This window comes from Triticum dicoccoides, chromosome 6B, assembly GCF_002162155.2.
Source record: "Triticum dicoccoides isolate Atlit2015 ecotype Zavitan chromosome 6B, WEW_v2.0, whole genome shotgun sequence".
Lineage (NCBI taxonomy): Eukaryota > Viridiplantae > Streptophyta > Magnoliopsida > Poales > Poaceae > Triticum > Triticum dicoccoides.
Genome location: NC_041391.1, coordinates 697,782,768 through 697,792,006, shown reverse-complemented (window position 1 = coordinate 697,792,006; position 9,239 = coordinate 697,782,768).

Below are 9,239 nucleotides of genomic sequence, written 5' to 3'. Positions count from 1 at the left end.
TCCCACTTGCCCTAGAGTCAATAATCTAGATTACATTGTAATGATTCTAACACCCATGGAGTCTTGGTGTTGATCATGTTTTGCTCATGGAAGAGGCTTAGTCAACGGGTCTGCTATATTCAGATCCGTATGTATTTTGCAAATCTCTATGTCTTCCTCCTTGACTTGATCACGGATGGAGTTGAAGCATCTCTTGATGTGTTTGGTTCTTTTGTGAAATCTGGATTCCTTCGCTAAGGCAATGGCTCCAGTATTGTCACAAAAGATTTTCATTGGGCCCGATGCACTAGGTATTACACCTAGATCGGATATGAGCTCCTTCATCCAGACTCCTTCATTTGCTGCTTCCGAAGCAACTATGTACTCTGCTTCACACGTAGATCCCGCCACGACGCTTTGCTTGGAACAGGACCAACTGATCGCTCCACCATTCAAAATAAATACATATCCGGTTTGTGACTTAGAGTCATCCGGATCAGTGTAAATACTAGCATCGACGTAACCATTTACGACGAGCTCTTTGTCACCTCCATAAATGGGAAACATATCCTTGGTCCTTTTTAGGTACTTCAGGATATTCTTGACCGCTGTCTAGTGATCCACTCCTGGATTACTTTGGTACCTCCCTGCCAGACTTATGGCAAGGCACACATCAGGTCTGGTACACAACATAGCATACATGATAGAACCTATGGCTGAGGCATAGGGAATGACTTTCATTTTCTCTCTATCTTCTGTAGTGGTCGGGCATTGAGTCTGACTCAATTTCACACCTTGCAACATAGGCAAGAACGCTTTCTTTGACTGATCCATTTTGAACTTCTTCAAAACTTTGTCAAGGTATGTGCTTTGTTAAAGTCCTATTAAGCGTCTTGATCTATCTCTATAGATCAGGATGCCCAATATATAAGCAGCTTCACCGAGGTCTTTCATTGAAAAACTTTTATTCAAGTATCCTTTTATGCTATCCAAAAATTCTACATCATTTCCAATCAATAATATGTCATCCACATATAATATTAGAAATGCTACAGAGCTCCCACTCACTTTCTTGTAAATACAGGCTTCTCCGAAAGTCTGTATAAAACCATATGCTTTGATCATCTCATCAAAGCGTATATTCCAACTCCGAGATGCTTGCACCAGTACATAGATGGATCGCTAGAGCTTGCACACTTTGTTAGCACCTTTAGGATCAACAAAACCTTCTGGTTGCATCATATACAACTCTTCTTTAAGAAATCCATTAAGGATTGCAGTTTTGACATCCATTTGCCAGATTTTGTAATCATAAAATGCGGTAATTGCTAACATGATTCAGACAGACTTAAGCATCGCTACGAGTGAGAAAGTCTCATCGTAGTCAACTCCTTGAACTTGTCGAAAACCTTTTGCGGCAAGTCGAGCTTTGTAGACAGCAACATTACCATCGGCGTCAGTCTTCTTCTTGAAGATCCATTTATTATCTATGCTCACCGATCATCGGGCAAATCCACCAAAGTCCACACTTTGTTCTCATACATGGATCCTATCTCGGATTTCATGGCCTCAAGCCATTTATCAGAATCTAGGCTCATCATAGCTTCTTCATAGTTCGTAGGTTCTCCATGGTCTAGTAACATGACTTTTAGAATAGGATTACCATACCACTCTGGTGTCGACCGTGTTCTGGATGACCTACGAGGTTTGGTAGTAACTTGATCTGAAGTTTCATGATCATTATCATTAGCTTCCTCTATATTTGGTGTAGGCATCACGGGAATGAATTTCTCTTATGTGCTACTTTACAAATTGAGAGAAGGTACAATTACCTCATCAAGTTCTACTTTCCTCCCACTCACTTCTTTCGAGAGAAACTCCTTCTCTAGAAAGGTTCCATTCTTGGCAACAAAAATCTTGCCTTCGGATTTGTGGTACAAGGTGTACCCAATTGTTTCCTTAGGGTATACTATGAAGACGCAATTCTCCGATTTGGGTTTGAGCTTATCAGGCTGAAGCCTTTTGACTTAAGCGTCGCAACCCCGAACTTTAAGAAACAACAACTTAGGTTTATTGCCAAACCATAGTTCATACGGTGTCATCTCAACGGATTTAGACGGTGCCCTATTTAACATGAATGCAGCTGTCTCTAATGCATAACCCCAAAACGATAGGGGTAAATCGGTAAGAGACATCATAGATCGCACAATATCTAATAAAATACGGTTACGACGTTCGGACACACCATTACGATGTGGTGTTCCAGGTGGCGTGAGTTGTGAAACTGTTCCACATTGTTTTAAATGAAGGCCAAACTCGTAACTCAAATATTTGCCTCCGCGATCAGATCATAGAAACTTTATTTTCTTGTTACGATGGTTCTCCACTTCTCTCTGAAATTCTTTGAACTTTTCAAATGTTTCAAACTTGTGTTTCATTAAGTAGATATACCCATATCTCCTCAAATCACCTGTGAAGGTTAGAAAATAACGATACCCGCTGCCTGCCTCAACACTTATCGGACCGCATACATCGGTATGTATTATTTCCAATAAGTCATTGGCTCGCTCCATTGTTCTGGAGAACGGAGTTTTAGTCATCTTGCCCATGAGGCATGGTTCACAAGTATCAAGTGATTCCAAAAGTCCATCTGCATGGAGTTTCTTCATCCATTTTTCACGAATATGACCTAAACGGCAGTGGCACAAATATGTTGCACTATCATTATCAACTTTGCATCTTTTGGCATCAATATTATGAATATTTGTATCACCACAATTGAGATTCAATAGAAATAGACCACTCTTCAAGGGTGCATGACCATAAAAGATATTACTCATATAAATAGAACAACCATTATTCTCTGATTTAAATGAATAACCATCTCACACTAAACAAGATCCAGATATAATGTTCATGCTTAACGCTGGCACCAAATAACAATTATTCAAGTCTAAAACTAATCCCGAAGGTAGATGTAGAGGTAGCGTGTCGACAGCAATCACATCGACCTTGGAACCATTCCTGATGCGAATCGTCACCTTGCTTGCCATTCTTCTTGAAGTTACCTTTCCTTCCCTTGCCCTTTTTCTTAAAACTAGTGGTCTTGTTAACCATCAACACTTGATGCTCCTTCTTGATTTCTACCTCCGCAGCTTTGAGCATTGCGAAGAGCTCGGGAATTTCCTTCTCCATCCCTTGCATATTATAGTTCATCTCAAAGCCTTTGTAGCTTGGTGGCAGTGATTGGAGAACTTTGTCAATAACACTATCATCTGGAAGATTAACTCCCAGCTGAGTCAAGTAATTATGATATCTAGACATTCTGAGTATGTGCTCACTAACATAACTGTTCTCCTCTATCTTGCAGCTATAGAACTTGTTGGAGACTTCATATCTCTCAACTCGGCATTTTCTTGAAATATTAACTTCAACTCTTATAACATCTCATATGCTCCATGACGTTGAAAACGTCTTGAAGTCCCGATTCTAAGCCGTAAAGCATGGCACACTAAACTATCGAGTAGTCATCAGATCGAAGTTGCCAGACGTTCAAAACACCAGCATCTGCTCCTGCAGCAAGCCTTTCACCTAGCGGTGCATCAAGGACGTAATTCTTCTGTGCAGCAATAAGGATAATCCTCAAGTTATGGACCCAGTCCTGTAGTTGCTACCATCATCTTTCAACTTAGCTTTCTCTAGGAATGCATTAAAATTCAGGGGAACGGTAGCATGTGCCATTGATCTAGTGCAAATACTATCATGACTAAGTTCATGATAAATTAAGTTTAGTTAATCAAATTACTTAAGAACTCCCACTTAGATAGACATCCCTCAAGTCATCTAAATGATAGGTGATCCAAATCAACTAAACCATGTCCGATCATCATGTGAGATGGAGTAGTCATCAATGGTGAACATCTCTATGTTGATCATATCTACTATATAATTCACGTTCGACCTTTCAGTCTCTAGTGTTCCGAGGCCATGTCTGTACATGCTAGGCTCGTCAAGTTTAACCTGAGTATTCCAGATGTGCAAAACTGTTTTGCACCCGTTGTATGTGAATGTAGAGTCTATCACACCCGATCATCACGTGGTGTCTTAACACGATGAACTGTCGCAACGGCGCATACTCAGGGAGAACACTTATACATTGAAATTTTAGTTAAGGGATCATCTTATAATGCTACCGTCATAGTAAGCAGAATAAGATGCATAAAAGATAAACATCACATGCAATCAAAATATGTGACATGATATGGCCATCATCATCTTGTGCTTTTGATCTCCATCTCCAAAGCATCGTCATGATCTCCATTGTCACCGGCTCGACACCTTGATCTCCATCGTTGCGTCGTGGTCATCTCGCCAACTATTGCTTCTACATTTATCGCTACCTCATAGTTATAAAGTAAAGCAATTACATGGCGTTTGCATTTCATACAATAGAGAGTACCATAAGGATCCTGCCGGTTGCCGATAACTTTTACAAAACATGATCATCTCATACAATAACGTATATCACATCATGTCTTGACCATATCACATCACAACATGCCCTGCAAAAACAAGTTAGATGTCCTCTACTTTGTTGTTGCCAGTTTTACGTGGCTGCTACGGGCTTCTAGCAATAACCATTTTTACCTATGGCACAAAAACCACAACGGTGATTTCTCAAGTTTGATGTTTTAACCTTCAACAAGGACCGACCGCAGTCAAATTCGATTCAAGTAAAGTAGGAGAAACAGACACCTGCCAGCCACCTTTATGCAAAACTAATTGCATGTCTGTCGGTGGAACCGGTCTCATGAACGTGGTCATGTAAGGTTGGTCTGGGCCGCTTCATCCAACAATACCGCCGAATCAAAATAAGACATTAGTGGTAAGCAGTATGACGATGACCATCCAGAACTCTTTTTGTTCTACTCATGCATATCGTCTACGCATAGACATGGCTCGGATGCCACTGTTGGGGAACGTAGCATGCAATTTCAAAAAAAAAATCATACACTCATGCAAGATCTATCTAGGAGATGCATAGCAACGAGAATGGGAGAGTGTGTCTATGTACCCTCGTAGACCATAAGCGGAAGCATTTGATAACATGATTGATGTAGTCAAACTTCTTCTAGCTTCGACAGATCAAGTACTGCACGTGCGACACCTCAGAGTTCTTGACACATTCAGCTCGATGGCGTCTCTCGGCCCTCTTGATCTAGAAACATGTCGAGGAAGTAGATTAGTTTCATCAGCACAATGGCATGGTGAAGTGATCCGCGCATGGCTTCGCCTAAGCACCGCGAGAATATGACCAGGGGTGTAAACTATGGAGGACGGTGTCGCACACGGCTAACACTTGATGTTGTGTGTTCTAGGCGCCCCCTCCCCACATATATATAGGTTGGAGGGGAGGAGAGGTAGTCAGGGGTGCCCCAAGTAGGCCGAATCCTACTTGGGGTCTTTCCCAATTCGGCCTCCCCCCTTCCATAATTGCCGGAGAAGAAAAGGGAAGGGGGGAAGAGAGAAGGAAGGGGGGCCCGAACCCCCTCTTCTCCTTCTCCTATTTGGCCTCCTTCCATAGGAGGGCGCGCCACCCCTTGTGGACTGGTGTGCTCCCCTCTCATGGCCCATATGGCCCATATATATCTTCTCCGCAGGGGTTCCGGTAACCCCCCCGGTACTCCGATATCTACCTGGTACCCTTCGGAGCTTCCGGTGTCTGAACACTATCGTCCTATATATCAATCTTTACCTCTTGACTATTTCGAGACTACTCGTCATGTCCATGATCTCACCCGGGACTCTGAACAACATTCGATCACCAAATCACATAACTTATATAATACAATATCGTCATCGAACGTTAAGTGTGCGGACCCTATGGGTTCGAGAACTATATATACATGACCGAGACACCTCTCCGCTTAATAACCAATAGCGGAATCTGGATGCTCATATTGGCTCCCACATATTCTACGAAGATCTTTATTGGTCGAACCGTTATGACAACATACGTTATTCCCTTTGTCATCGGTATGTTACTTGCCAGAGATATGATCGTCGGTATCTTCATACATAGTTCAATCTCGTCACCGGCAAGTCTCTTTACTCATTCTGTAATACATCATACTTTAACTAACTCATTAGTCACTTTGCTTGCAAGGCTTCTTATGCTGTGTATTACTGAGAGGGCCCAGAGATACCTCTCTGATACTCGGAGTGACAAATCCTATTCTCGATCTATGCCAACCCAATAAACACCTTCGGAGATACCTGTAGAGCATATTTATAATCACCTAGTTACATTGTGATGTTTGATAGCATACAAGGCATTCCTTCGGTATCCGGGAGCTGCATAATCTCATAGTCGAAAGAATAAGTATTTGACATGAAGAAAACAATAGCAATAAAACTGAACGATCAGTAGCAGGGACCAGTAGCGTGGGGACAAGCGCTACTGCTATGGCGCTACAGCTATTTTGTAGTAGTAGCGCGTTTCTAGACCAGCACTACTGGTAAGTTCAACTACTATTAGCACATTTTTAGGCCAGCGCTACTGCTAACATTTATGTTTTTTTAATATTTTGGCGTTGTACATGTTTAAACAGATATATCTTTTATACAATAACAACTCATCATGAACTAGTCTGTTTAAATAGCATATTCCTTACCAGTAGTCATCACCACAAACAATGTTCGTCAATGAGACATCATATATATAACAAGTTGGTCACTAGTCATAATCACAACTCCTCATCCTCCTCATCAACTCTAACACATTATAGCACATAATAACACATTCTACCTAGGACCTACTCCTCTCATAGGACCTACTCTACCCTCTCTTAGGTAAAATATCATAAAACACGATAGGCATTGACTCTTCATTAAGGAAAATGAACTCTCCATAATGAAGAACGGAGATCATCTTGTCCCCAAGTCTTGGCCTATGCATAATGATGCTTCCAAGTAGCTCTCTACGATGGTTGAAACATTTTTTGCAATCATTTATTATCATGGCTTCCTCGCTTTTAGAAATCCGGTATGGACATGAGTGATGTGGATACTATGGCTGACCTGGCCGTGGTGGCCGTAAGCTCATAACATCAACGCGACCTCTTGGCAACATCAGATGAGGCACACAATCCATCGGGATTTTCTGTTCGAAAACATAGTAATAACTTTGTAGTTAGCAATGTAGTTTAGTTTTAGAAAAATTTATGCAAAAGATGCACGGATGTCGTAATAGTAGAAAATCTTACCATGCTATCTCCATTGATGTTACCGTAGCACACCGCATGCACTAGTGGCACATATTGACCATAATTTTGAGGAATTCGATAATAGCTATTGTAATTCTCAAGATCAGTAAAAAATGTGATAAGACCATCTTTCTCCTTATAAGTTAATTGTGCTTCATCATTGTAGTAGCAGGTTCTGTCTACCATCTTCCGTACATTTTTTGAAGAATGAAAATAAGCTGTCAATGGAAATAAGCTGTCAAATATTTTGAAATAAACAATATAAATTACTTAGTAAATATGTTTAAGAAACTCACACATCGGTAGAACTGGAAGCGTGTCAAGAAGGACCCAAATGGTCATATCATTTTCGTCGATGTCAGGATCACCAAGATCGAAGGTGAGAAGCATACCCTAATGAAAATCATACGCCTTGGAAAGGGTTTCCCAATTCGGGCAACCAAAATTGGATGAGTTCACAGAATTGTATAGTTTTACAACAAAATCATAACCATGATGGGTCCTTAGTTGAATTATCTTTGTCTCCGTGCTTTCATGATCTTCAAAACCCATCTTCTCTAAGACATCGCGTCTTGCATGGCATGGGATAAGCTAGTCGAATTGTAAAAGACGGAAATTACACGTTGAAGAAGCAGAGAAGTCGTGCAAAAATAACAAAAAACACTTGTCATCGTTGCGTACCGTATCAACATCGAAGGTCTCTTGGAGCTTGATGCTGAAGCGCCGACCTTCTACCAGGTGAGGCCTGTCGCACAGACCGCGCTCATCTTCGCAGTAATCGCACATAGCGAATTCCCTTTCGTCGTTAGAAATTTCCTAATAGGTAATTAATAATCCATCATGAATACATATGTAGTAGTTTGTAGCACAAACCGCGCTCATCTTTTGCATCCAATAAGCAAATAACTAATAGGTAATTGATAATCCATCATCGAATACATATATAGTAGTTTGTAGCAAAGATCATCATATAATATCACTAATACATCTCGAATAATAGCTCCTCTAGGTTGAGTGGGCCGCGGTGGACACCCAAAGAGAAGGAACCATCACCGGATCATAGCTCCGGTGAGATCCCCAAATAATCTGGCAGGTATTGGAGAACCGGCCGTTCGCCAACGCAACCAGGTAGTGCTGGACGTGCGTGTTCTCCTCCGTGACACGGTGTTGTACCACCTGCACGGGGAACTGAAGCCTCTCGATCGATGCAGGCCCACGTGACCGCCACCAAAGAAGCTCCGGGTCGACGATAGGCTGGCTCCTCACTAAGCTGCGCTCACCAGAAGGTAGCACAACCCAGTACCAGCCCGACGGAGCCCAGTCCCGGACATGGCCCTCGGCTCAAGCAGGAGTCCTCCGCCGAGTCGACGACGAGGATGCGGGATAGGCATCGTCGATGTTGAGAACAAAATGCTTAATTATGAAAACAAAATTAATAAACACTTACCAAAATTTGACATGACCTTTGCTAAAAACAGGACTAATCGAGTGCCTGAAATTTGGCAGAATGTAAACGAATCGACATTTCTAGCAAAACATAGGCCACTCGAAAAATATGACATGTCCAAAATGTGACACATTCAAAATATGACATGTCCACTGCAAACTTGCATATAACAGGAAAAATTGCTTTATCTAAAAAAAATAACAACAATTGCTTTAACTAAAAAAATACCTAGAATTCTGTTAACTACACCTAAAACAACTAAAACACCTAAAATTCTGTTAACCACACCTAAAACAACTAAACCACCTAAAATTCTATTAACTACACCTAAAACAACTAAAACACCTAAAACTCTTTTAAATACACTTAAAACAAATTCAACATTATTCTAAGAACACCTACATTATTCTAAGAACCTACCTTATTAACTAAAACACCTACAAATTCAACTAAAACACCTACAAATTTAGCTAAAACACCTAAAAATTAATTACTCTCTAATAACTATAACTAGGGAGGGAGGGAGGAGGAGGAAGGAGGGAGGAGTA